Source organism: Globicephala melas, chromosome 16 (assembly GCF_963455315.2).
Source record: "Globicephala melas chromosome 16, mGloMel1.2, whole genome shotgun sequence".
In the NCBI taxonomy this organism is placed as follows: Eukaryota; Metazoa; Chordata; class Mammalia; order Artiodactyla; family Delphinidae; genus Globicephala; species Globicephala melas.
Window position 1 is genome coordinate 62,344,602 of NC_083329.1, and position 27,082 is coordinate 62,371,683.

Genomic DNA, 27,082 nt, shown 5'->3' on the forward strand with positions numbered 1-27,082 from the left:
AAAAAATCTTCATTTCAACTTCTTTTTTTTTTTTTTTTTTTTTTTGCGGTACGCGGGCCTCTCACTGCTGTGGCCTCTCCCATTGCGGAGCACAGGCTCCGCACGCGCAGGCTCAGCGGCCATGGCTCACAGGCCCAGCCTCTCCGCGGCATGGGGGATCCTCCCGGACCGGGGCACGAACCCGTGTCCCCTGCATCGGCAGGCAGACTCTCAACCACTGCGCCACCGGGGAAGCCCTCAACTTCATTTTTTAAAAATATTTTTTAATAGATCTTTATTGGAGTATACTTGCTTCACAATACTGTGTTAGTTTCTGTTGCACAACAAAGCGAATCAGCCACATGCATACACATGTCCCCATAACCCCTTCTTCTTAAGCCTCCCTCCCCTGCTCCCTATCCCACCCCTCCAGGTCATCGCAAAGCACCAAGCCGATCTCCCTGTGCTATGCTGCTGTTCCCCACCAGCCAACTATTTTACATTCGGTAGCATATATATGTTGATGCTACTCTCACTTCACCCGAAATACTGTATGCTAACGCATATATGCGGAATCTAAAAAAAAAAAAAAAGTGGTACTGATGAACCTAGTTGCAGGGCAGGAATAAAGAGGTAGTCATCTTCATTTTTGAAAGATATTTTCCCTGGAAAGAGAACTCTAGATTAACAGGGTTTTTTTTTTCCTTTCAGCACTTCAAAGATGTTGTTTAATTGTCTTCTGACCTGTTTCTGATGAGAAGTCTGTGTAGTTGTTATCTTTGTTCCTGGGTGCATAATGTCTTTTTTTATTTCTCTGACTGCTTTCAAGATTTTGTCTTTATTGCTGGTTTTCAGCAATTTGATTGCAATGTTCCTTGGTGTGTTCTTTGGTGTTTATCCTCCTTGGGTTTCATTGAGCTTCCTTGGTCTGTGGATTTATAGTTTTCATCAAATTTGAAAAGAGTTTTCCTATTATTTCTTCAAATGTTTTTTCTGTCTCTACTCTCTCCTTCTGGGACTACAGTTTCATGTATGTCAGACTACATGATGTTGCCCCATAGGTCACTGAGACTCTATTGATTTTTTTTCTCAATTTTTTTTCTCTCTTTACTTCATTTGGACAGTTTCTAAGGCTACATCTTCAAGTTTACTAATCTTCTCTTCTACAATGTCTAAATAATTGTTCATCCTGCCCAGTGAATTTTCATTTCAAATATTTTTCATTTCTAGGAATTCATTTGGGTCTTTTTATCAACTATTTCTTTCCTCATTATGTTCACATTTCCCTCTAAATCACTGCGCAAAATAAGTATATTTATAAGAGTTATTTTAGTATCTTTGAATACTAACTCCATCACCTGTCATTTCTCAATACACTTCCATTGATTTATTTTTCTCCTAGTAACAAGTAACATTTTTCTGCTTCTTTGCATTTCTATTAACTTTTGATTGAATGTTGCACAATGTAAGTTTGTTTTTGAGTACTGGATTTTGTTGTAGTCCATTAAAGAGGGTTGGACTCTGCTCTGTCATGTCATTAAAAGAACATGATGATCTTTTACAGGATTGTTTTCAAGCTTTTAAAAGGTAGAACTAGAGTAGCTTTTCTTCTAGAGGTAGTTTAGTCCCACTATGAAATATGACCCTCCTGGCATCTGGCATCAAATATATAGACGCCTCATATATTCAACAATGTCTTTCTACCCTGCCCAGTAGGAAATCAAATGATTCCCCATCCTGTGTGAGCTCTGAGAATCTTCTATCTTACAGCTTCCCTGGAAGTTGTTTTTTGACCAGCCTTGTGGAATTTCACTCTCCACATGCATACATTTGTATTCAGCCCAAGACTCAAGTGGATACTACGCACATTTCTGGGGTTTCCTCTGCAAAGATCCCTCTTCTCCACGAGTCTGCCCTGCAAATCCTAGCCACATCAACTTCCTGAACTCTGTTCTCTGTCTCATCAACTCACAAGACCACCAAGCTTTGTTTAGTTTCCTCATCTTTATACCACAGATCAGAAATCACCTCCAGGCAAAAAGCCAGGGTGCTGACAGGGCTCACCTCATTTGTTTCCCTTCTCTCAAGGATGATAATCCTGTGCTGTCTGTTGTTTATTGTCTAAAAACTGTTGTATCTTACGTTTTGTCCAGTGTTCTAGGTAAGTCTTCCTTCCCCTATTACTCCCTCATGGCTGGAAGAAATCTAGAAAGAAATATTAGGAGTGAGGAAATGTTTCTACCATTAACAGTTCCTGTACAAGGATGAGAAAGAATGAGAAACTGGACCATTTTAGGGTCATACCTGTGCTCAGGGATGTTCTATTTGATCACCTAGCCGCAAGGCTGTGTGGTGCAATGGAGAGAATCATGGAACGGGGATATCGTTCTGCCCCCTCACTGTCTGTAGTAGAATTTAAAGTTTTTGTCTGCCCCACATCCTTTTCCTCCTTCTCCTGGTCACAGCACCCATCTTCTTTTGGAGAATTCCATATAGTTCTGCTTGGGCTGCCTATCACATCACCTGCCTTCCAGGTGACAGTGATGGGTATCTGATCCACACGCAGCAGGTCAGAGCTCTGTAGCCCTCTGCCTTGGTTATTCATTCAGGGATGAGTACCTGATCCAAGTCGGGCCAATCACAACCCTTCCTTAAGATTTTTACATGGATGCTAGGAGAGAAAACTTTATTCTAGGGGCATCGCTAATCTGGATAGAGGTAAGCCTACAGTTTTCTGCAGCTACATCCCACTCCTCTCCCCATTCCTGCAGTAAAAAAGACCAGGGCAGAAGGCTCGAGTAGAGGAGCAGAGGGAGTCCTGGCAACATGAGTGACATCCCTGCAGTCCCAGAGGCCAGCTCCACCTCTGCACTTCCTGTTTATATGAAGCAGTAAATTCCCTTTTCTACCGGTTTGAGTTGGTTTTCTGTCACTTTCAGCAACAACAAGAACAAAACCTACCTAACTGTCCTATTTCTACGTCTTGATCCAGGTGTCTTTACAGTGCACTGTGTACACTCCAAGGGGGCACAAGATGATTCGTCAGTGTGTGGGAAGGAAACATAAGATCTCCTGTTTATGAGCGGGCATTTTCCAGATGGAAAAGGCATACATCTACGTGGCAGAATAGTATGTGCAATGGCACGAAGACTAGACTCCAGCCTCTGTGAAGGCAGCGCCAGGATCTGCCTCGTCCTTTTCTCCCCCAACACTGAGCTCAGGGCCTGACTCATAGCTGACATCAGATAAATGTTGGCTTTTCCACACAACTTATAAAGGGGTCCCTATAGCATCATTCTGGGTTCCCGTCATAACTTAAAGAACAACTTTCACAATGTCTGGAGCCCCAGGTGGCATGAACCTTGACAGCCAAATGAAACAGTACATTTACAAAGGGAAAAGTGATGGCATCTACATCATAAATCTGGAGAGGACCTGGGAGAAGCTTCTACTGGTGGCCCATGCCATTGTCGCCATTGAAAACCTGGCTGATGTCAGTGTCATATACCCCAGGAATACTGGCCAGCAGCCCGTACTGAAGTTTGCTGCTGCCACCGGGGCCACTCCTTTTGCTGGCTGCTTCACTCCTGGAACCTTCACTATTCAGATCCAGGCAGCCCTCCAGGAGCTGTGACTTCCAGCGGTTACTGATGCTAGGCTGAACACCAGAATTCCAGAGTGAACGGACTGCTCCAGCTTCTAAACTTACTGCCACTCATTCTGAAGTCGCAGGCTGCTCTGAAGGCACAGGGCCCCTCCGTGCCTATTCAGTTCCCGACAGAAGACAGAGCCCTCAGCCCGCGGCTCAGAATGGGTCTGCAGCTCTCACTGCTCAGGCCACTGAACGGGTAGGAACAACCACTGAGTGGCCTTAAGCTGTTCTTCCCCATCCTCTTAAGTAGAAAATAAAACTAAAATTGATGAAAAATGAACAGTTTCTAAAATAAAGAAACAAATATTTGTTGGATAAACAAATGAATAAAGATGAAAAGACGGGAGTGTATAGATAAGTGCTTATAGTGCAATGTAGAGTACACAGGCAAGTGAATCCATAAGAGAAAGTAATATGCGTTTTTGGTGAGGGGAGGGCACAGGAATCCGTAAGCAGGGAGATTTCTATGCTAAACGGGTTCTCTTTGCAGGAGAAAGACTGAGCAGTGCCACCTGTTAGGAGTCTTCTTCAATAGTCTTATGAGATGCTGGTAGAGAATGAGGGAGGTGCTGACACAAGAGGGATTTAAGAGGCAGAACTACCTTGGTCATTGGGTAGGATGACAATGGGGCCTGGGGCAGGTTTCGGTCACAAAGGGGGATGAGAGGGGTCAGGACAGAGGTGGATCAATGAGGACCTAGGAGTTTCCACTTTGGGGGCCTGGGACAGAAGATTTCATGGTGAGAAGAAAGTTTGGAGGAAACACGAGTTCAGTTGATGGTCTCTCGTGTTTTTGAGTTGAGATGTCCAGGTGGATGTGTCTTATAAGCTGTGGGATTTGTCAGCGATGGAAATAAATTTGGGAGTCATCAGGGAAGAGATAAGATTAAACCAATGAGACCGGTTATAGATGAGTAGGTTAAGGAATGAACCCCAGGTACATTCAGTGGATGGTACCAGCCCTGCCGAATTACAGTACTCCAGTAGGCTAGAGACTATGTATTTTTAAAATATATATACACACACACACACACACAACCCTGGCAGCAGATGCCCAGGATGGACTCATAGGAAGATGGACATTGAATGCTCAGAGAAGTAGGAAGAGGCCAGGGAGAGAGCGTAGTCCTGAAAGAAAGAAAGCCTGAGTATAAAGGGGAGGGGCTGGGCTTCCCTGGTGGCGCAGTGGTTGAGAGTCCGCCTGCCTATGCAGGGGACATGGGTTCATGCCCCAGTCTGGGAAGATCCCACATGCCGCGGAGCGGCTGGGCCCGTGAGCCATGGCCGCTGAGCCTGCGCGTCCAGAGCCTGTGCTCCGCAGCGGGAGAGGCCACAACAGTGAGAGGCCCACGTACCGCAAAAAAACCCAAAAAAACAAACAAACAAAAAAAACAGGAGGGCCTTTCAAAAGGGTCAAATGCCATAGGAGGTGAAAAATAGGGACTAGAAATGGGTAGATGGCAAGGATATACAGGGTGAACTTTGCTACTGACTACCTGATGTTCTTAAGCCAGCCACCCAGCCTCAATACCTCCTAGAGTATTGAAGTGCCTGGCACCATGCCGAGTATGCTTAGGGAAAGCTTTATTAGTGTTGATTACTCTCTTTGTAATCAAGCTTCTCTAAGCTTCTTTGACTGCTTCAGCCTGTGCAGACCAACCTCCTCTTGGACTTCCCTGCCTCTGCCTCCCTCCCCAAGCATCTGACTGACTGGAGAGCTCCCTGAAGACTTGGGGTGCCCCTGGGTCTCTGGATCAGACTTGCATTCCCTAATCTCCTCTCCTGCAGCATTCTGAAAGCAGGGATGGCCCAGGAGAGCAGGAGGGAGCATCCAGTCCCCAAAGTGGGGACTGTTCAGTGGTGAGTGGGTGGGGCTTAATCTGAGCCAGTCCCCTAGCATGCACTGCCACTTTCCCAATTTGCTTTAATTTCCCCAGGGTTTGGGGTGGCAGTGAGAGTGACAGCCAATGTTGTCCCACCCTTGGGCGCAAACTCCCCTGGGACCAAAGCTCCCCCCCACAAAAGCCTCCATTTGACAGAAGAAACAGGCAATGTCCCCAGTTTGGAGAGGTCACTGGCAAGGGCGTCTCTAAAATCCCAAATCCCCCGGAAAGCTCCCAGGTCCCTCTGCCTCGGAAGGCTACCTTTCAGGTGTTCTGGGCTGGAGAATTCAATTCGCCAGTGTAGAGAGAGAGGGGACAGGGAATGAGCCACAAAGGGTCGCGCTGTGTGGCCTCGAGGCAGGCCAGCTTTTCAAGGCTGATTTGCTCTGGCTGAGCTGGAGGAAGCGAATGCTAATTTCATCCCAAAGGGGGTCTGCAGCTCTTCTTCCCAAGTCCAAAGTAAAAGCAGGAGACTAGACTTTCTTGCCGTCCTGGGACCACCATCATCTTCCACCTCCCTTAGGCCCCTCACACTTTCTGGGACCCCAGTGACCACCCCACAAAGCACAGAAAGCAGGTCTGTCCAATAATACAGTAGATCCCACTTTGCCCATATTGCCCACTAAGCAGTTGGGCAACCAAGGTTCAGGGCAGCCAGGCTGATGCCGCTACACCCACCACTCCAGGGCCAGGGCTGGGAGGGCCTAGAGGAGAGGTGGTTTTTTTAATCCTCTTAATCCTCCTGGATTAGGCCCAGGGGAAATCAGGGTTTGTTGCAAACACTTGCTAACACCCCACCCTACCCCCCCCTTACCACTCCCACCCCACCCACCCCTAGATTTTCTCAGCTTCCAGCTCCAAAGCCCTTGGCCACCCCAATACCTAGCTGAGGTTTAACAACATTGGGTTATTGAATCATATTTCACTTTAGAGTTAGCTTCTACTTTTTCTATTTGCATTTAGGATAGAAATTTTTCTTTTTAAATCTAAACTTTAAAATAATGCACTCTAAATAAATTTAAAGAAAAAGGATTAATAGTTTAACTGGATGTGGCAAAGTATGCAGTGAATTCCTGATGATTCAAGTCTGGCAAAACCCAGTCTGATAGGCAGAGAATGGGGTTCAGAGAGGCTGGGGCTTGCCTGAGGGGTGCTCTCTCCTGCACCACCCACGTGGCTTGAAAGAAGGAGGTCTGGCTGCCCAGAGGCTCCAGGGACCTGGAGCTTCCCTGGCAGACCCTCTGGCAGAATGGAATGAATTAAAACCCCCAGTACCAGCTCTCCTGCCTCCAGGCCTATCCCCCATGCCCCCTAGGGCTTTGTTTCTCCTGGCTTGGGTGGGAGCCTACACACACACACACACACACAGACACACACACACATCCTCTCCCTTCCCTTCCCTCTCCCCCTCTTCCCCTCCCCTTCTCTCTAAGCTATGAGGCCCCTTTGGAGCCCCTTTGTAAGGTAATTGGATTTCTCCCCTTGTTAGTTTGCAATGAAAATGTCATCTATTCTGGGCCACCGCCAGGGAGGGGTGAGCTCCATTCAGCGAGCCAGCCCAGAGCTGTGAAGCTATTCAGGCCTCCCAGCCTCCAGCCGGGCAGCTGCTGTTCCCTGACAATGCACCCCTTCGCCTCTGCCCCACCAGCGTGCCCAGCCAGAAGCGGCCTCAACAGGGCCAGGGCTGGGGGACTGGATTCTGAGGCTCCAGGATCACCACCACCCGCCCCCAGCAAGTAGGCACTGCAGGAATTTGATTTTAAGAGTATTCCCCTCACCTTGGCGGGGAGGTTCTGTAAGTTAGGAAGCCATGGTAGAGTCTCGGAGCTACCCAACCTCAGCTGGAACCAGGGACAAGCAGAACCTGCTCATCCTCACGGTTCCTAGTTAGAAAGATGAGATGGGGGAATGGATCACAATGTACTCGGATATCCAGCAGAATACTTCCCTGGGACCATGCGAGCAAAGTGAAAAATGGGGGGAAATGAGATGGAAAGGCAGTCACGTGAATCTGTAACCTTGAAAGGCTTTCCCCAAAGGGAGAGAGAGAAATCCCCCCATCCTTACCCTCACTACTCAGATGTGGACACTGAACTCAAGATTGCGTGAGTACTTGCTCAAAATTACACAGCTGGACTTCCCTGGTGGCGCAGTGGTTGAGAGTCCGCCTGCCGATGCAGGGGACACGGGTTCGTGCCCCGGTCTGGGAAGATCCCACGTGCCCGCGGCTGTGCCCGTGAGCCATGGCCGCTGAGCCTGCGCGTCCGGAGCCTGTGCTCCGCAACGGGAGAGGCCACAGCAGTGAGAGGCCCGCATACAGCAAAAAAAAAAAAAAAAAAAAAATTACACATCTGACAAGTGGCCAAGAGGGGATTCTTGTGTGTCTGGACTGTTATGCTTACTGCTTCAAAGAGCAAACGCAACTTTGAATGACATTAACATTCACACGAGGGCCAGGAGAGTGCCACAGCTGGTGCTCTGGTCACAGCCCAGCTGAACAGCAGGGATGCAAATCCCGTGTCTGCAGAACGGAGGGCTCTAGGGCACTTCCTCTCCATCTGGGGACACTGAGGGGCCACACTAGGCAGCTGGAGTCCAGTCCCCCAGGGCCTCAAGGAATAGCACAGAAGTTACCAGGAGACAGGTGAGGACTCAGATCAAGGAAGTACTTTCTGAGAAAAGATGGAACGGGTTGTCTTAGTGGGGAGCAGGGGTTGTGAATGGAGGTTGGACTACCACCAGCTGGGATTCAAAACCACTTTAGTCCAAAGTGCCATTTGGAACTCTGGAGCCAGCTAATCCCCCCTCCTGGTCCTCTCATCACCAGACACAACTGCGAGCTTCTCCATCCACTTGGCCTCTCCCATGATCTCCCTGCACGATTTACCCTCCTCCCCCCAAAGCCTTCCTGGATAGCCTCTCCACCTGAACTGCCCCCAGTGAGGAGTCTGCTGGGTGGAAGAGGGCAGTGGCTCCTCTGGGCCCTCAGGAGATTTCCAACCATCATTGCCCTTCCCCCTTTGTACGAAACCTTATCTCCCTTTGAGGTACACGGTCATCGTCGTGGCCATCATGGAATGTTCTGATGACCCCATAATTTCAAGGACATCGGCATCTGGATCACACTTCCTCCTCCAACCCAAGGTCTGCCATTATTCTGGGGAACTTCAGCACCCCTTGGAATCTTCACCTGGCACCTCTGTTCCTCAGCCCAGCCCAGGATGGTCACCTTTGAATCTCTTTGGCCGCCCACACCCTGGAGCTTGGCATCTCCAGAGCCATCCGACTCTGAAGTTGGAGACTCGCTGGCTGTCGGCTCCTGGCCTCCCAGTGCTCCCCCTGAACTTGGGACACAGCCCGGTTGACCTCCTCTCGTCTTCTCCAAGACCCACCCCACTCCCTCCTTCCCTCCCAGTCACAGGGCAGAAAGCAGGGAAACTGCAGATCCCGGATCCCAAGGTCCATCACTTAACATATTTTGCCACATGCCCAGATCCCCAGACACTTGTCCTCAGCCCACCTCAGACAGCCCTGACCTTGAGCCAGCCATCCCCTCCAGCATGTGAATGCTGTTGGGGTAAACTCTCCACAGGCAGGGTGCTGCCCCTGTGGATACACGGAGCGCAGTCTCCGCCAGGCCTCCAGTGCCCCTTGGCAAGCCTCTCTCTGTCTCAAAGCAGCCTTGCTTCCCATTCCTCTTAGAAAAGTTTAAAACCTCAAGTCCCTTGTTCTACTCTCCCACCACGTTACATAACTGGGGACCTCGCCTCGTAATTCACAGAGAGAGAGAAAGAAATAGAAGCCATCTGATTGGAATCTCCTCACTTTTATGCCCCCATGCCTATAACCAGTGGCAAAGATGACTAGCCATCCTCCCCCAAATCCATTCTCCCCTTTTCCATCTTAGGAGGATTGTGAGCTATATATGTGGCCTCCAGAATAAAGACTGCATTTTCTAGTCTCCCATGCAAGTAAGTGTGGCTGTATGCTAAGTTCTGGCCAATGGGAGAAAAGGGAAAGTAATCCGTATGTTTCTGGGTCCCTTTCCTGGGGGTTTGACCTCTGATCCCTTCCCCTTTTTCTTACTAGCCAGAATGTGAACATGATGGCTGGAACAGAAGCAGCCATATTGGTCACGAGGTAAACTTGGGCCTGGAGGTCAGGTCATGCTGTAGATAGAAGAAATCTGGGTACCTGACCTCATTGAATCAGCCCAAAACTGATTCCCCCAGACTTCTTCAGCATGAGAGAGAGACTGTTTTGTGAGCCCTGTTGCTTTGGATTTGCTATTATTTGATCTTGCAGTAGTGGCTGTGCCCTTCCTCTCCTTCACAGCTGTGTGCTCTGGGACATTTTCCTCCTCAAGGGTCCTCTTCTGCTGCTCATTTCTTCTCTCTCCTGTATCTTACACCCAGCTCCTTCTAGGAACAGATGTCCTTGTCTCATCCACCTTACAGGGGCTTTCAAGCTCTCCAGCCCGTGTCCCATTCTACCACCTGCCCTCTGGCTCCCCTCCTTTCAGAGCCTAGATTCAAAGAGCATCATGCATCCTCTCCCCGCCATGCCCTCTTCAATCCACAGTGACAAGAATTTCTTGCTCACAACTCCTCCAGGAGGCTGAATTCACCAAGGTCACCAAGAACCTCTATTGGCTAAATTCGGGGGCCATGTTTCCGTCCTCATTTTCCTCCAAGTCTCTTCAATATTGGATGCCGTTACCCACTCCCTTCGTTGGGAGTCTCTCCCCTTCTTTGTTCTTCTACCTTCTCAGACTAGTTGGCCTCAATCTCACTGTGACTCATTTCTCTTTTCCTCCCACTGCACACTCCTCCTGGTGAGTTCATCTACTGCTGAGGCTTTAACTCTCAGGCTGACCATTCTCTCCAGAAGCAGAATTCCTTTCCTCCCAGCTGCCCATGGAGCCTCTCTTGCTGCATCATCGTAATGATGATGATGATTGACACGACTGAGTGCTTCCCGTGGTCCAGGCTGCCCTGGCCCTCTGCGTGGGCGCTTGCCCTCCATGGAATCTCCACTCCTGTGACTGAGGTACCGTCACTTCCCAGGAGGCACAGACAAGTTAAGGGACCTGCCCGAGGTCACCACAGCTGGTAAGTGGGGGAGTCAGGATTCACACCCAGGCAGTCTGACTGAACAGCCTGTGGCCAAAACCACTCAACGGCTTCAAAACAGACCTCCTGCTCCTCTGTCAGCCCTGAGCCTATTAAAGAGGCCACCATTCACCCCCTCAGAAAAGCCGGGGTCCTGGGAGCCATCCTCACCTCCCACTTCCTCCTCCTGCCCACATCCAGCCATCACCAACCCTGTCAAGCCCCGCCCCGACCCCAGTACCTTTCAAATCCATTCTTGTTATGGACTGAATGTTCATGTCCCTCTGAGATTCATGTTGAAGTCCTAACCCCCAACAGGATGGTATTAGAAGCTGGGGCCTTTGGGAGGTAATCAGGTTTAGATGCGATCAAGAGGGTGAGCCCTCATGATGGGATTAATGTCCTTTTAAGAAAAGGAAGGGACACCAGTGCTTCCTCTCTCGGCCCTGTGAGGACACAGGGAAAAGGTGGCTTGCACTGGTGGTAGCAAGCCAGGAGGAGGGTTCCCACCAGAACTGGACCATGCTGACACCCTGCTCTCAGAGTTCCAGCCTCCAGAAATGTGAGAAATAAATGTCTGTTGTTCAAGCCACCAAGTGTGAGATGTTGTTACGGCAGCCTGAGCTAAGACAATTTGCTTCCTCCACTCCCAGGGTCCACACACCCCTTTCATAGTCTGGGCCTCCATCAGATCATGCCAGGATTACTGCCAGAGTTTCCTCTAGTGGGTTGAATTGTTAACACCCCACCCCCACAAAAAAAATTCATATGTTGAAGTCCTAACCCCTCAGTACCTCAAAATGTGACTTTATTTGGAAATAGGATTGTTGCAGATGCAATTAATTAAGATGAGGTTACACTGAAGCAGAGTGGGCCTCTCATGAGTGGTATCCTTATAAAAAGGGCATGCACACAGGGAGAATGCATTGTGAAGATTAGAATTATGTTGCCACAAGCCAGCAACTACTAGAAGCTGGGAGCGAGGCCTGGAGTAGGTCCTCTCCTGAGGCCTTCAGAGGCAGCATGACTCCTGGACCTCAGACTTCTAGCCTCCGTAACAGTGAGACTATAAACTTCTAATGTTCTAAGCCACCCATATTTGGTACTTTGTTACAGCAGCCCTGCCAAACTAATACACTTCCTAACTGGTTCCCCTGCCCACACCTTGCTCCTACAATCCATCTCCTCACAGCTGCCAGAGGGATGGGCAGCAACATAGACCCGGCATTGTCACCTCCTGCCTGGAAACTCATCGGTGTTCCCACCACCCTCAAGTCCAAATTCCACAGTATGATTTAGCCCGGCTTGCTGCTCCAGCACCATCCACTGTTGGCCCCTTCCTCACACGCTGTGCCTCAGCCACCAGCTACATCCTGCATGTGCTATGGTGCTCTTCATACATCAGTGTCTGCAAGGCTACAGAGCTCCCCCACTGCTGCGGCCACTTGTTCTCCTGAAAGACACCTGCTCATTGGTCTAGTGTCCCTCCTTTGGGAAACTTGCCAAGACTTCCCTCTCTGGACCCCACCGCAGTGTGTCTATGCCTTTATTCCATTTATTCTACTTTTTCTCTATGTCTGTTTCCTTGTCTGTAAAGTGGGCAAATAATCGCAATCACCACCAAGGCATTGTTGGAGGAGCCAATGGATTGGTGGTAGCTGGTCTCTGAAGATGGCTGCCAACGATCCACAGCTCTGGACAGTCCCCCTGCAGTGCTGAACCTGGGCAGGCCTGGGACTAAGAGGATGTGGAAGGAGGGTTGCTGCGCTGGTCCCAATCCTAGTCTTTAAGAGGACCAGCAGCTTCTGCTTTCCCCTCTTGGAAGGCATGGCCCTGAGCTGCCATGGAAGAAGTCCTGCTGTCCTGCTGGAGGAGAGGCCACCTGCACACAGGTCACTTGAAGAGAGGCCCTGAGACGACATGGAGAGGGAACGAGGACCAGCCATCCCAACATCTGAGTGTCCCAGTCGAGCCACCAACTGAGCCTTCCTTCTCCAAGGAAGACCAGAAGAAGAACTGCCTAGCTGAACCCAGTCATCCTATGGAAGTGTATTAGGTAATTAAGCTACTACATCTCCAGATGGTCTGTTATACAGCAAAGAGTAATTAAAGCAGAGTTAAACAAGTAATATGCTTAGGACTGTACCACAGTAAACACTGAATTGCTGGTCCATTGTCAATTGTCCTAGAATCCTTCTGGCTCCCATGTATGCCCAGCTCTCTGGGGTAGGGGCAGGAGGCCAGAGAGGAGAAATCTGGAATCAGGAAAGGCTCCCTGGTGGAAGCAGTTCTTGAACAGGCTTGATTCGCGGGTTGATGCCTTGGTGCTGCATACCGTGCAGCTGGGGTTTACCCTCTTCTGAAGTGGGGTGGAGGCTGGTCTCAAGGTCTCTCCCATCCTCATTGGCCACTATGATGCCCCAAGCCCCTCTCCCCAGTTGCATGTTCCTTTACTGACCCCAGCCCACCATATCCACCAGATTTGAGACTTTCTCTCCTGGGGGCCATATTCTGGGTATCTCCAGGCCTGTGGATTCTGCAGGGCATGTGCCAGCCTCCCTCAAATGCTCTGGTACCTTGAACCCAGGGCTGGTTTCTTATGGAGGCATTTTGGTTACTGAGCAAGCTAACGGGGAAAATGTTCTGTGGGGAGGAGGCCCTCAGATCACACCAGATATTCCATTTTATCAGCAGGAATAATTTTATAAAGCAATAACTCCTTTCATGTATTATTTGGTTACTCCATAGTACTAGTTACATAAGAAAAGCAGTATGAATGCTTCTTTCCCTTTATTTATCAGGTTTTAAGACAATAAATGGTTTCTCTGTTATCCAAAAGAGACAAATTAGTTTTGTGGAGTTTTTTCTTTTATTATCCTTATGAATTCATGCATTAAACACTTGATAGATTTGAATTCATTATCATTATTATCCTCATTGAAGCTCAAATTGTCCCACTTTGGCCAGTGGAAGCCTCTTTAAGTTGGCTGCTCGGTCCATAGGACACAACTTTAGTAGCTTGATAACTTCCTCTCTACCTGGTATGAGAAGACGTTCCAGATTAATCTTAGATGTTTCCTGTCCCAAACTGGAATCTTCTATTTTTCCAAAGTCCTGTTTTCCTTTCATGGGAAATGGCACTACAACATTTTAATAATCTGGGATTTTCTTAGCATTTCTCCTAGGAATACTCATTGCTGCTGGATAAGTCGTTGTTTCTAGGTCTTTTCAGTGGGCAGGGATAGAAAATATAAATAAAAATATATAAATATTTTAAGATGAAATACCTCAACAGTTCATTCTGGGTCTTCCAATTCAAGTCCAATATTACAGAGGGTTTTTTTTTTTTAATTCTTTTTCTTCTTTTTTTTGGCTGCACCACGCGGCATACGGGATCCTAGGCATGCAGGATCCTAGTTCCCCGACCAGGGATAGCACCCGTGCCCCCTGCAGTGGAAGCACAGATTCTTAACCACTGGACCTCCAGGGAAGTCCCTACAGAGTTTTTCTGTAACCTCTAGTATATTACATCTATACCTCCTTTCTTTCGAATTGAGATACGTGGTTACCAATACCAGGCTATGAAAAGATTAGAATACCCCATAAACACTCATTTGCTTTACCCCACTTTGTACACAAACAGTATCAGAATAGCAATACTAACACTACCACAACTGAGATAATTATTGAAAATGGTTACACTCTCCCATTCTCCTCCAGCCCCTGTTATTTTGGAGACTGCACTATAATTACCCAGTCAGATTATATAGCCATTGCATTCTACAGATAACTATGTATTTAACATTCACCAACAGTCCTTATGCTGACCTGATGCCTCTCTGGTCACTCTGCTTGTCTGAAGCTCATTCTCTAGCAGATTCCCAGGAAGAGGTCGTGGGAACAATACTCTGAGTTCTTGCATGTTGTTAACAGTTTGTCTCTGCTTTAAGACTCTAAAGTCAACTTTGCTGGATATAAATCCTTGGCTTACATTTTCTTTCCTTGAGTATCTTAAATACGGTACTGAATTTTCTTCTGTCCTAAAGTTTTGCTGTCTAAAGATCTGATAATAATCTAATTTTCTTTCCCTCTAACGCACTTGATTTTTTTGCCTAGTTGACCAGATCATTCTTCTTTTTCTTCAAATCCAGTAATTTTTTTAGAGTATGTTTTGGTATAGTTCATTCTGGGTTGACACTCAGATGTGTGGTGTACTCTTTTCCACACATAGCTTCCAATCTTTTTTTTATTTCAAGAAAGTTTTCTTGAGTAATAGTTTTAAGTATTCTGCACCCTTATTTTGGTTTTCTTCTTCAGGGATATGTTGGATCTTCTTTTTCTGTTTCAATATTTGTCATTTCTGTTTCTCTTAACACATTATCTGTTTTCTTTATTCATTATGTTCCTTCTGTTTTAGTATTAATTTATGAAGTGATGTTTTTCCTTTTATTTCTAATTCTTTCCTGGAGTTCTGCCATCACATTTCATATTTTTCTAATTCTTAAGTTACTCTTTCATGTTTTATATCAGTTTCTTAATGTATTTTTTACCACTGAGATAATAGGTTACAGTTTGATACTTTTCGGTGTAGGTTTGTCTTTCTGCTATGCTTTCATTGATGTGGCAACAGTATTCTGCTCCTTAGTCCCTCTTTTTTCTTATAATAAATTTGTAAGTAAGATTTGACCTCAATATTTCTTGATTGTTTGTTTTTATGTGAACTTAGTTTTCCTGAACCTTATGAAGAAGGTATGGTTCAAGATGTTTTTTACTACTGCACAAATCTCTCTTCTATTGTTTTTACACAGTGTTAAAAATATGGTGGGCTGCTTACTCAGATTTTCTAGCTCTGTTTGCCTCACCCCATTTTTCCCTGGATCAGCTCTTTACTTCATCTCTATTGTTCCTGTCCTGAACAATTTTTATTCCACTCCAGGCCTTTATCATGTCTAGTGACAGTCTCTAACAAATGTTAGAGTTGTTATTAGGTATCTCTATGGAATTTATCAGTAGTATTTTTAGCAATTATTGATCAAATTATGTGATCTTTGTCTTTTAAATTATTCTTCACTTATGTTGACAAATTTCCTAATTTTAAATTTTGTATACTCAGAATTTTTGCATTTATATTCTTAAGTGAAATTGGTCTATAGTTATTTGGTACCATATTCATCAAGTTTCATGATTAAGATCATGCTTGCTTACAAAGTGGATTGGAGGGGCTTTCGATCTTTTTTAATAATCTGGAATAGTTTGAGTAACAGAAACCTTCATTGTTTAAAAATTTGGTTAGAACTCAACATTTCTTCCTCCTGGGCCCACACTAGACCACATTTCTCAGCCTCTCTTGTTGTTAGGGTACCATGTGACTGAGTCCTGGCTAATGGAATGGGGCAAAAGCAGACCCCTTCCAGTCCTGGGCCAGAAAAATCTCCAATTTTCCACCCTCCTTGTACCATCTTCTTTTGCAATGACCTCAGAAGCTATCTATTGAAGATGGTGGAGACAGGATGGAAGAAACATGGATTCCTGAATTACCATTGGGAAACAGCCAACAACCAATGAGGAACGCCTGTTTTGGTCTCTATGTGAGTAAAAGATAAACTTCTGTTGTGTTAAGCCCCTAAGATTTAAGGAGGGAAGTTATAGCAGTTAGTAATGCCTACTGATACCATAATCAACTGTAAAATCATCTAGACCTGATGCGTTTGTAAGTCATAGTTTTTTGTTTGTTTGTTCTTTAATTTATTTATTTATTTTTGGCTGCATTGGGTCTTTGTTGCTGTGCGCAAGCTTTCTCTAGTTGTGGCGAGCGGGGGCTACTCTTCATTGCAGTGCGTGTGCTTCTCCTTGCGGTGGCTTCTCTTATTGTGGAACACGGGCTCTAGAGCGCAGGCTCAGTAGCTGTGACGCACGGGCCTAGTTGCTCCGCGGCATGGGGGATCTTCCCGGATGGGGGCACGAACCCGTGTCCCTTGCATCAGCAGGCGGACTCTCAACCACTGCGCCACCAGGGAAGCCCAATGACTGTTTTATGTTCTTTGTGAGGAGGAAGTTTTTCTTCTAGAGATGGGTATTGGATTTGATCTATTGACACAATATAACTAAATCTCCTAATACTGAACCATCAAGTGAAGCCACCCTGGCTTTGTTAATTTGTGGATAAGCTTTATTTTTTACTTCTATTCTTAAGAATTCTTTATGACTTGCACTTAAAACCTCCACCAGGCTGTGGATTTCCTTCTTAAATTTTTGCCTAGTAAGGAGTAAATTCTGAGTCTACCCATCAGCCCTGTCCCTTTTCTTTTCCTTTTCCTTTTCTTTCTTTTTTTTTTTTTTTTCGGTCATGCTGGCATGCGGAATCATAGTCCCCAGACCAGAGATCAAACCCGCGACCCTTGCAGTGGAAGCGTAAGTCTTAACCACTGGACTGCCAGGGAAGTTCCTCTGTCCCTTTTCTTTTCTTTCTTTCTTTTTTTTTTTTTAACATCTTTATTGGAGTATAATTGCTTTACAATGGTGTGTTAGTTTCTGCTTTATAACAAAGTGAATCAGTTATACATAAACATATATCCCCATATCTCCTCCTTCTTGCGTCTCCCTCCCACCCTCCCTATTCCACCCCTCTAGGTGGACACAAAGCACTGAGCTGATCTCCCTATGCTATGTGACTGCTTCCCACTAGCTATCTATTTTACATTCAGTAGTGTATATATGTCCATGCCACTCTCTGACTTTGCCCCAGCTTACCCTTCCCCCTCCCCCCCATGTCCTCAAGTCCATTCTCTACATCTGCATCTTTATTCCTGTCCTGCCCCTAGGTTCTTCAGAACATTTTTTTTTTTTTACACTCCATATATATGTGTTAGCATACAGTATTTGTTTTTCTCTTTCTGACTTACTTCACTCTGTATGATAGTCTCTAGGTCCATCCACCTCACTACAAATAACTCAATTTTGTTTCTTTTTATGGCTGAGTAATATTCCATTGTATACATGTGCCACATCTTCTTTATCCATTCATCTGCTGATGGACACGTAGGTTACCTTATCTTTGATAAAGGAGGCAAGAATATACAATGGAGAAAAGACAGCCTCTTCAATAAGTGGTGCTGGGAAAACTGGACAGCTACATGTAAAGGAATGATGTTAGAACACTCCCTAACACCATACACAAAAATAAACTCAAAATGGATTCGAAACCTAAATGTAAGACCGGACACTATAAAACTCTTAGAGGAAAACATAGGCAGAACAGCCTATGACATAAATCACAGCAAGATCCTTTTTGACCCACCTCCTAGAGAAATGGAAATAAAAACAAAAATAAACAAATGGGACCTAATGAAACTTAAAAGCTTTTACACAGCAAATGTTCCTTTTCTTTTGATAAGTTAAAAAGTACAGAAAAGTGACCCCACAATACAATCTTGAAAAAGAAGAACGAAATTGAAGGACTCACACTTCTTGATTTCAAAACTCACTACAAAGCTATAGTAATCATAACACTGTAGTACTAGAAGAAGGACAGATATACAGACCAATGCAATAAAGTAGAGAACCTAGAAAAAACCCTCTCATATATAGTCAATAGATTTTCCACAAGGATGCAAGACCATTCAGTAAGGAAAGGACAATCTTTCAGCAATTTATTTTTAGAAAACTGGATATCCACATGCAAAAGAATATCCCTCACACCATACACAAAAAATAAACTCAAAATGGTTTAAACACCTAAATATAAGAAATGACACCATAAAACTTCTAGAAGAGAACATAGGCAAAACATTCTCAGATATAAATCTTAGCAATATTTTCTTAGATCAGTCTCCCAAGGCAAAAGAAATAAAAGCAAAAATAAATAAATGGGACCTAATCAAACTTAAAAGCTTTTGCACAGCAAAGGAAGCCAGCAACAAAATGAAAAGAAAACCTACAGGAGAAAATATCTGCAAACGATGCGACCAACAAGGGGTTAATATCCAAAATATATGAACAGCTCATACAACTCAATATCAAAAAAAACCCACAAACAACCTAATCAAAAAGTGGGCAGAAGACCTAAATAGACATTTCGTCAAAGAAGACATACAGATGGCCAACAGGCACATGAAAAGATACTCAACATTGCTAATTATTAGAGAAATGCAAACCCAAACCACGATGAGGTATCACCTATACTTGTCAGAATGGCTATCATCAAAAAGTCTACAAACAATAAATGGTAGAGAGGGTGTGGAGAAAAGGGAACCCTCTTACATTGTTGGTGGGAATTTAAATTGGTACAGCCACTATGGAACAGTATGGAGGTTCCTTAAAAAACTAAAAATAGAGCTATCATATTATCCAGCCATCCCACTCTTGGACATATAACCAGAAAAGATGAAAACTCTAATTTGAAAAGATACATGTACCCCAGTGTTCACAGCAGCACTATTTACAATAGCCGAGACATGGAAACAACCCAAGTGCCCATCAACAGATGACTGGTTTAAGATGTGTTGTACATATATACAATGGAATATTACTCAGCCAAAAAAAAAAAAAGAATGAAATATTGCCATTTGCAGCAACATGGATAGACCTAGAGAATATCATACTAACTGAAGTAAGTCAGCGAGAGAAAGGCAAATATATCACTATACGTGGAATCTAAAAATTAATACAAATGAATCTATATACAAAACAGAAACAGGGACTTCCCTGGTGGCGCCGTGGTTGGGAGTCCTCCTGCCCTGGTCAGGGAAGATCCCACATGCCGCGAAGCAACTAAGCCTGTGCACCACAACTACTGAGCCTGTGCTCTAGAGCCTGCGAGCCACAACTACTGAAGCCCGCGCACCTAGAGCCCATGCTCTGCAGCAAGAGAAGCCACCACAATGAGAAGCCTGCACACCGCAACGAAGAGTAGTCCCCGCTAGCCGCAACTAGAGAAAGCCTGCATGCGCAGCAACAAAGACCCAACACAGCCAAAAATAAATAAGTTAATTAAAAAAAACAAAACAAAACAGAAACAGACTCGCAGACAGAAAACAAATTTATGGTTACCAAAGGGGAAAGGGGGAATGAGGGATAAATTAGGAGTATGGGATTAACAGATCCAAAATACTTTACATAAAATAGATAAGCAACAAGGAGCTACTGTATAACACAGGGAACTATATTCAATATCTTATAATAACCTATAATGGAAAATAATCTGAAATATATATATATATAACTGAATCACTTTGATGTACACCTGAAACTAACACAACATTCTGGATCAACGATATTTCAACTAAAAAAAAAACAACCAAAAAAATACAGACATAACATAACATAAATTTTCATCTACCAATATCCTGAATGGACAAATATTCACATTTGAACATTTCCCTTTACAACTTTTAAAGAAAATAAATAAACCATACAGATAAGATTGAATTCTATTCAGTCCCCAGCCCCATTTCCCTTGTCCCCTTACAGAGTCTCATGATTTTGACCTATCTCCATCCATTCCTCATTTTTATACTTTTACTTCTTATATAGATATCCATCTGCAATATATCATTTTTAAATAAATACAATGACATCAGAGCAGAAGCAAGAAGAACTACAATCCTGCAGCCTGTGGAACAAAAACCACATTCACTGAAAGAAAGACAAGATGAAAAGGCAGAGGGCTATGTACCAGATGAAGGAACAAGATAAAACCTCAGAAAAACAACTAAATGAAGTGGAGATAGGCAAGCTCCCAGAAAAAGAATTCAGAATAATGATAGTGAAGTTGATCCAGGACCTGAGAAAAAGAATGGAGGCAAAGATCAAGAAGATGCAAGAAATGTTTAACAAAGACCTAGAAGAATTAAAGAACAAACAGAGATGAACAATACAATAACTGAAATGAAAACTACACTAGAAGGAATCAATAGCAGAATAACTGAGGCAGAAGAACGGATAAGTGACCTGGAAGACAGAATGGTGGACTTCCCTGCTGCAGAACAGAATAAAGAAAAAAGAATGAAAAGAAATGAAGACAGCCTGAGAGACCTCTGGGACAACATTAAACGCAACAACATTCGCATTATAGGGGTCCCAGAAGGAGAAGAGAGAGAGAAAGGACCCGAGAAAATATTTGAAGAGATTACAGTCGAAAACTTCCCTAACATGGGAAAGGAAATAGCCACCCAAGTCCAGGAAGCGCAGTGAGCCCATACAGGATAAACCCAAGGAGAAACACACCGAGACACATAGTAATCAAATTGGCAAAAATTAAAGACAAAGAAAAGTTATTGAAAGCAGCAAGGGAAAAACGACAAATAACATACAAGGGAACTCCCATAAGGTTAACAGCTGACTTCTCAGCAGAAACTCTACAAGCCAGAAGGGAATGGCATGATATACTTAAAGTGATGAAAGGGAAGAACCTACAACCAAGATTACTCTAACCCGGCAAGGATCTCATTCAGATTCGATGGAGAAATCAAAAGCTTTACAGACAAGCAAAAGCTAAGAGAATTCAGCACCACCAAACCAGCTCTACAACAAATGCTAAAGGAACTTCTCTAAGTGGGAAACACAAGAGAAGAAAAGGACCTACAAAAACAAACCCAAGGGCTTCCCTGGTGGCACAGTGGTTGAGAGTCCGCCTGCCGATGCAGGGGACATGGGTTCGTGCCCCGGTCTGGGAAGATCCCACATGCCGCGGAGCGGCTGGGCCCGTGAGCCATGGCCGCTGAGCCTGCGCATCTGGAGCCTGTGCTCTGCAATGGAAGAGGCCACAATAGTGAGAGGCCTGCATACCACAAAAAAAAAAAAAAACAAACCCAAAACAATTAAGAAAATGGTCATAGGAACATACATATCGATAATTACCTTAAACGTGAATGGATTAAAGGCTCCAACCAAAAGACACAGGCTTGCTGAATGGATACAAAAACAAGACCCATCTATATGCTGTCTACAAGAGACCCACTTCAGACCTAGGGACACATACACACTGAAAGTGAGGGGATCGAAAAAGATATTCCATGCAAATGGAAATCAAAAGAAAGCTGGAGTAGCAATACTCATATCAGATAAAATAGACTTTAAAATAAAGAATGTTACAAGAGACAAGGAAGGACACTACATAATGATCAAGAGATCAACCCAAGAAGAAGATATAACAATTATAAATATATATGCACCCAACATAAGAGCACCTCAATACATAAGGCAACTGCTAACAGCTATTAAAGAGGAAATCGACAGTAACACAATAATAGTGGGGGACTTTAACACCTCACTTACACCAGTGGACAGATCATCCAAAATGAAAATAAATAAAGAAACAGAAGCTTTCAATGACACAATAGACCACATAGATTTAATTGATATTTATAGGACACTCCATCCAAAAACAGCAGATTAAACTTTCTTCTCAAGTGCACATGGAACATTCTCCAGGATAGATCACACCTTGGGTCACAAATCAAGCCTCAGTAAATTTAAGAAAATTGAAGTCATATCAAGCATCTTTTCTGACCACAACGCTATGAGATTAGAAATTAATTACAGGGGAAAAAAACATAAAAAACACAAACACATGGAGGCTAAATAATACATTACTAAATAACCAAGAGATCACTGAAGAAATCAAAGAGGAAATCAAAAAATACCTAGAGACAAATGACAATGAAAACACGACGATCCAAAACCTATGGGGTGTAGCAAAAGCAGTTTTAAGAGGGAAGTTTATAGCTATACAAGCCTACCTCAAGAAACAAGAAAAATCTCAAATAAATAATCTAACCTTACACCTAAAGGAACTAGAGAAAGAAGAACAAACAAAACCCAAAGTTAGCAGAAGGAAAGAAATCATAAAGCTCAGAGCAGAAATAAATGAAATAGAAACAAAGAAAACAATAGCAAAGATCAATAAAACTAAAAGCTGGTTCTTCGAGACGATAAACAAAATTGATAAACCATTAGCCAGACTCATCAAGAAAAAGAGGGTGAGGACTCAAATCAATAAAATTAGAAATGAAAAAGGAGAAGTTACAACAGACACCACAGAAATACAAAGCATCCTAAGAGACTACTACAAGCAACTCTATGCCAATAAAATGGACAACCTGGAAGAAATGGACAAATTCTTAGAAAGGATTACCTTCGAAGACTGAACCAGGAAGAAATAGAAAATATGAAGAGACCAATCACAAGTAATGAAATTGAAACTGTGATTAAAAATCTTCCAACAAACAAAAGTCCAGGACCAGATGGCTTCACAGGTGAATACTATCAAACATTTAGAGAAGCGCTAACACCCGTCCTTCTCAAACTCTTCCAAAAAATTGCAGAGGAAGGAACACTCCCAAACTTATTCTATGAGGCCAACATCACCCTGATACCAAAACCAGACAAAGATACTACAAAAAAATAAAATTACAGACCAATATCACTGATGAATATAGATGCAAAAATCCTCAACAAAATACTAGCAAACAGAATCCAACAACATATTAAAAGGATCATACACCATGATCAAGTGGGATTTATCCCAGGGATGCAAGGATTCTTCAGTATACGCAAATCAATCAATGTGATACACCATATTAACAAATTGAAGAATAAAAACCATATGATCATCTCAATAGATGCAGAAAAAGCTTCTGACAAAATTCAACACCCATTCATGATAAAAACTCTCCAGGGTTTCCCTGGTGGCGCAGTGGTTGAGAGTCCGCCTGCCGATGCAGCGGACACGGGTTTGTGCCCCGGTCCGGGAAGATCCCACAAGCCGCGGAGCGGCTGGGCCCGTGAGCCATGGCCGCTGAGCCTGCGCGTCCGGAGCCTGTGCTCCGCAACGGGAGAGGCCACAACAGTGAGAGGCCCGCGTACCGCAAAAAAAAAAAAAAAAAAAAAAAAAAACTCTCCAGAAAGTGGGCATAGAGGGAACCTACCTCAACATAATAAAGGCCATATATGACAAACTCACAGCAAACATCATTCTCAATGGTGTAAAACTGAAAGCATTTCCTCTAAGATCAGGAATGAGACAAGGATGTCCACTCTCACCACTATTATTCAACATAGTTTTGCAGCACTATTTACAATAGCCAGGTCATGGAAGCAACGTAAATGCCCATCGACAGACGAATGGATAAAGAAGAGGTGGTACATATATACAACGGAATATTACTCAGCCACAAAAAGGAACGAAATTGGGTCATTTGTTGAGACGTGAATGGATCTAGAGACTGTCATACAGAGTGAAGTAAGTCAGAACGAGAAAAACAAATATCGCATATATACACACATGTGTGGAACCTAGAAAAACGGTACAGATGAACCGGTTTGCAGGGCAGAAGTTGAGACACAGATGTAAAGAACAAACGTATGGACACCAAGAGGGGGAAAGCCACGGGGGGTGGTGGGGATGGTGGTGTGATGAACTGGGCGATTGGGATTGACATGTATACACTGAAGTGTATAAAATTGATGACTAATAAGAACCTACTGTATAAAAAAGTAAATAAAAAGAAATACAATGACATCGTATTCTACGTATCATTATGCAGCTAGCTTTTCCATTCAACATTGCATTCTTAAGCTCTGATACGTAGAGCTTTGATTCCTTCACTTGAAGTGCTATATAATATTCCACTGGAAGAACATACCACCTGGTAGGGATTCGCTCCCTTTTGGCAAACACTCAGGCGGTTTCCCATGTTTCACTATTACAAACAGCACGGTGATGGACATCCTGGTCACCATTCCTAGTGCACCTATGTGCATGTCTAGGGTTCACCCATGTGGGTGGGCCACGGGCAGCGGAGATTCTGGTTCCCGAAGCCCAGGGCCTGGGTGCCCCCTCCCTTTATCTAGAGAACCCATAAATATTATCACTTTCTCTATAAGCACTGGAGAAAGTGAAACAAGTGCCATAATCGCACATTTTCAGCTTTACTGTGTCTTTTTCTTTTTTAATCAAGAATTTACTTCCTTTATAACTTTACTGCCTCTCTTTCCTTGTATGTGTGTCTGTGTGTGTGTGTGTCTGTGTGTGTGTGTGTATCTGTCTGTCTGTCTGTCTGTCTGGTGGGAGGCAGAGAATGCCTGTCCCTCGGATGAGGTTTCTGTGGCCCTTGTCCCTGTTTGTTCTCATAATGCTTTGTCTTACCCTTTCCCTCTGCATCCTGCGAATGCCTCTCCACCTGGTCCTCTGTACCTCTCATTTGATTTTTGCACTTTCAGGTCTACTATTTATTGCAACCAATGCAAATTGTAACTCAGCTCCTGTATTTTTTGTTTACCATTGTCTCCTCCCATGAATTCCCCTCATTTAATAGAAGCTGTATTCTCTTGCACCTTATATAGAGCCTAAAGTACAAATATTCTAACTTTGCTGGTAAAATCTATTGCTGAGGAAGGTTATACTCTGAGTCACATATTCATTTGACATATTTATTGAGCATCTGCGTGTGTCTTGCGAGGTGCTAGAGCTACAGTGATTATAAGATACAGCTCCTGCCCTCTCGTCCTCCTTTCCCCTTGGCTGCATCTTTTTTCATAGGCCCATTTTTTTCCCTGGCGACTCTTCCTCTAATGAAGAGTTCTTTCTGTGGGCCTTTGTTGGATGCATGGATTGTCCCAGCTCCCACCTAGGGCCCCCAGACCCAGATGGAATCTTCCTCACAGATCTAAGGTGGAAGATGTTGTGCTATGTGGTACCCAGCCAAGCCCTGACCAATGTTCTCCACGTGCAGGTTGCCCTTCTGGGTGTGAGACCCTGTTCTAGTTCTCCAGGCAACATGGCGCAGGAGGCTTCGGGTGCCTCTTCACAAGCGAGTCAGTTTCTGAGACCCATCTTTGCTGCCAGCAGGGTCCAAATGATTCTAAAGGGGCCTCCACTGCCAGAGGCTCTCCAGCATCACCTTGGAGGGAGGACAGCAAAGGCTAGTCATAAAAACCCCATCCGGGCCCTCACTAATGGCGTCTTAGCCTGAGTCCTTGCTAGAAGCTGCTACAAGAGCGGCCTCAAGCACAGGCTTAGTTTCTTAAGTTGATGCAGACATTTTTCTATTTGCAGCGATTTCACTGGGGTTTTCACTGGATACTGGAAGGGGGAGGGGCAGCCATGGCATGTTCACTTTGGCAGATGGAGGAAAGAAGCAGGGAGAAGGAGGGGGCGGTACAGCCATGACAGGGCAACAGGTGCATTGCATTGCCACCCCCTGAGCCACCACACCTGGAAACCCTTAGATGCTCCTCTGGAGAGGAGGCGAGAGAGGCCCTCTGGGGTACAAAGATTTGACCAGGCTGACAGCCTGCAGAGCAGGGCAACACGCCAAGCCTGGCCCTCTGGGGTTCACACGTGGGTTACAAGGGGCCCACTGAGTCCCGGAGCCCCGCCCAGCGCAGGTACCCCGTGCTCCGGGCCACTTCCGTTCCCTCCGCCAGCGCCTGCTCACTGAGCACCCACCAAGCTCCAACACCAGCACTGAGTGCCGGGGAGACAGCAGTGCACGGAGCAGGCAAAATCCCGCCTGTCAGTGGCTCAGTGGGCGAGACGGATAACAGCAAACCAAATCAGGAAAATATTATAGATAACACGTGCGGTGGCCGCTATGTTACGATGGTTGCTCGTCCACACGGCCTGCTCAGGCCCGCTCAGGGCCGGGGCAAGGGCTTGGGGCAGGGCTGGCTGCGGAGCCCTCACAGAGCAACAAGTGGACCTGCATGGCTTCCTGTCAGCCCACGGCGACCCGCCGGGCAGAGGTGCTCATCCTCCTTCCAGAGCCAGAAGCTGCCCTCCAGGGCCCAGCTGCCCCACTGCTCCGCCACCCTCCCAGCCTCATTCGAGGCCCCTCTGCGGCTGTCCGAAGGCCGAGGCCTCCCTCTGGTGGTCGCATGATGCTGGGGGCTGAGGCTGTGCTGGCTGAGCAGGGTAGCGGGCTTTCATCCCGGGCTCCCGCTCGAGGCGGACGAGGGGGCGGCACTGGACCAACAGGTGATCCCGACAGGATGTGGGCAGAGCGCTTCAAATCCTGGTTCTTCCCTCTATTCCACGAACCGACCTAAGCCCCAGTTTCCTCACCCGCAAAACGGGAATAAAGCACCTGTGACGACTAACGAGGATGAAGACTAGAATGTGCTAAGCATGGTGTACCTCCGCCCTCCACACACACGCCCTCACACCACACAGCCACCTAGGGACAGTCAATAATAGTAAGCTACTGTTAGTATCCAGCCTCCGTTTCCCAGTAACGATCACTTATTGAGTGCCTACTAGATGCAGATACCGATAGTATTTTAGCCTCACCTTCTGGCCCGCTCCTTGGGGTACGGTCTGAAGGGCACACTCCGGCGGCAGCCACAGCGCCGGCCCGGGCTCTGGTCGGCGTGGGGCGGGGGTGGGGGGTGGAGTTTGCGTTCTGGGCGTCAAGCCGCGGGCCGGCAGCGCCACCTAGTGGCAATATGCAGCCATGCCA

The 27,082-nt window shown here is 45.4% G+C and overlaps 1 protein-coding gene across 1 annotated transcript in view; it reads right to left on the reverse strand.

Annotated features, from left to right (window-relative positions):
• Window positions 1-27,021, reverse strand: part of FAM241B (family with sequence similarity 241 member B) — a 96,432-nt gene extending 69,411 nt beyond the window's left edge. The window contains exon 1 of the mRNA XM_060286754.1: window positions 26,914-27,021. The gene's annotated coding sequence lies outside the window, so the exon portion shown is untranslated. The remainder of the gene's footprint in view (window positions 1-26,913) is intronic.
• Between the last annotated feature and the right edge of the window lie 61 nt (window positions 27,022-27,082).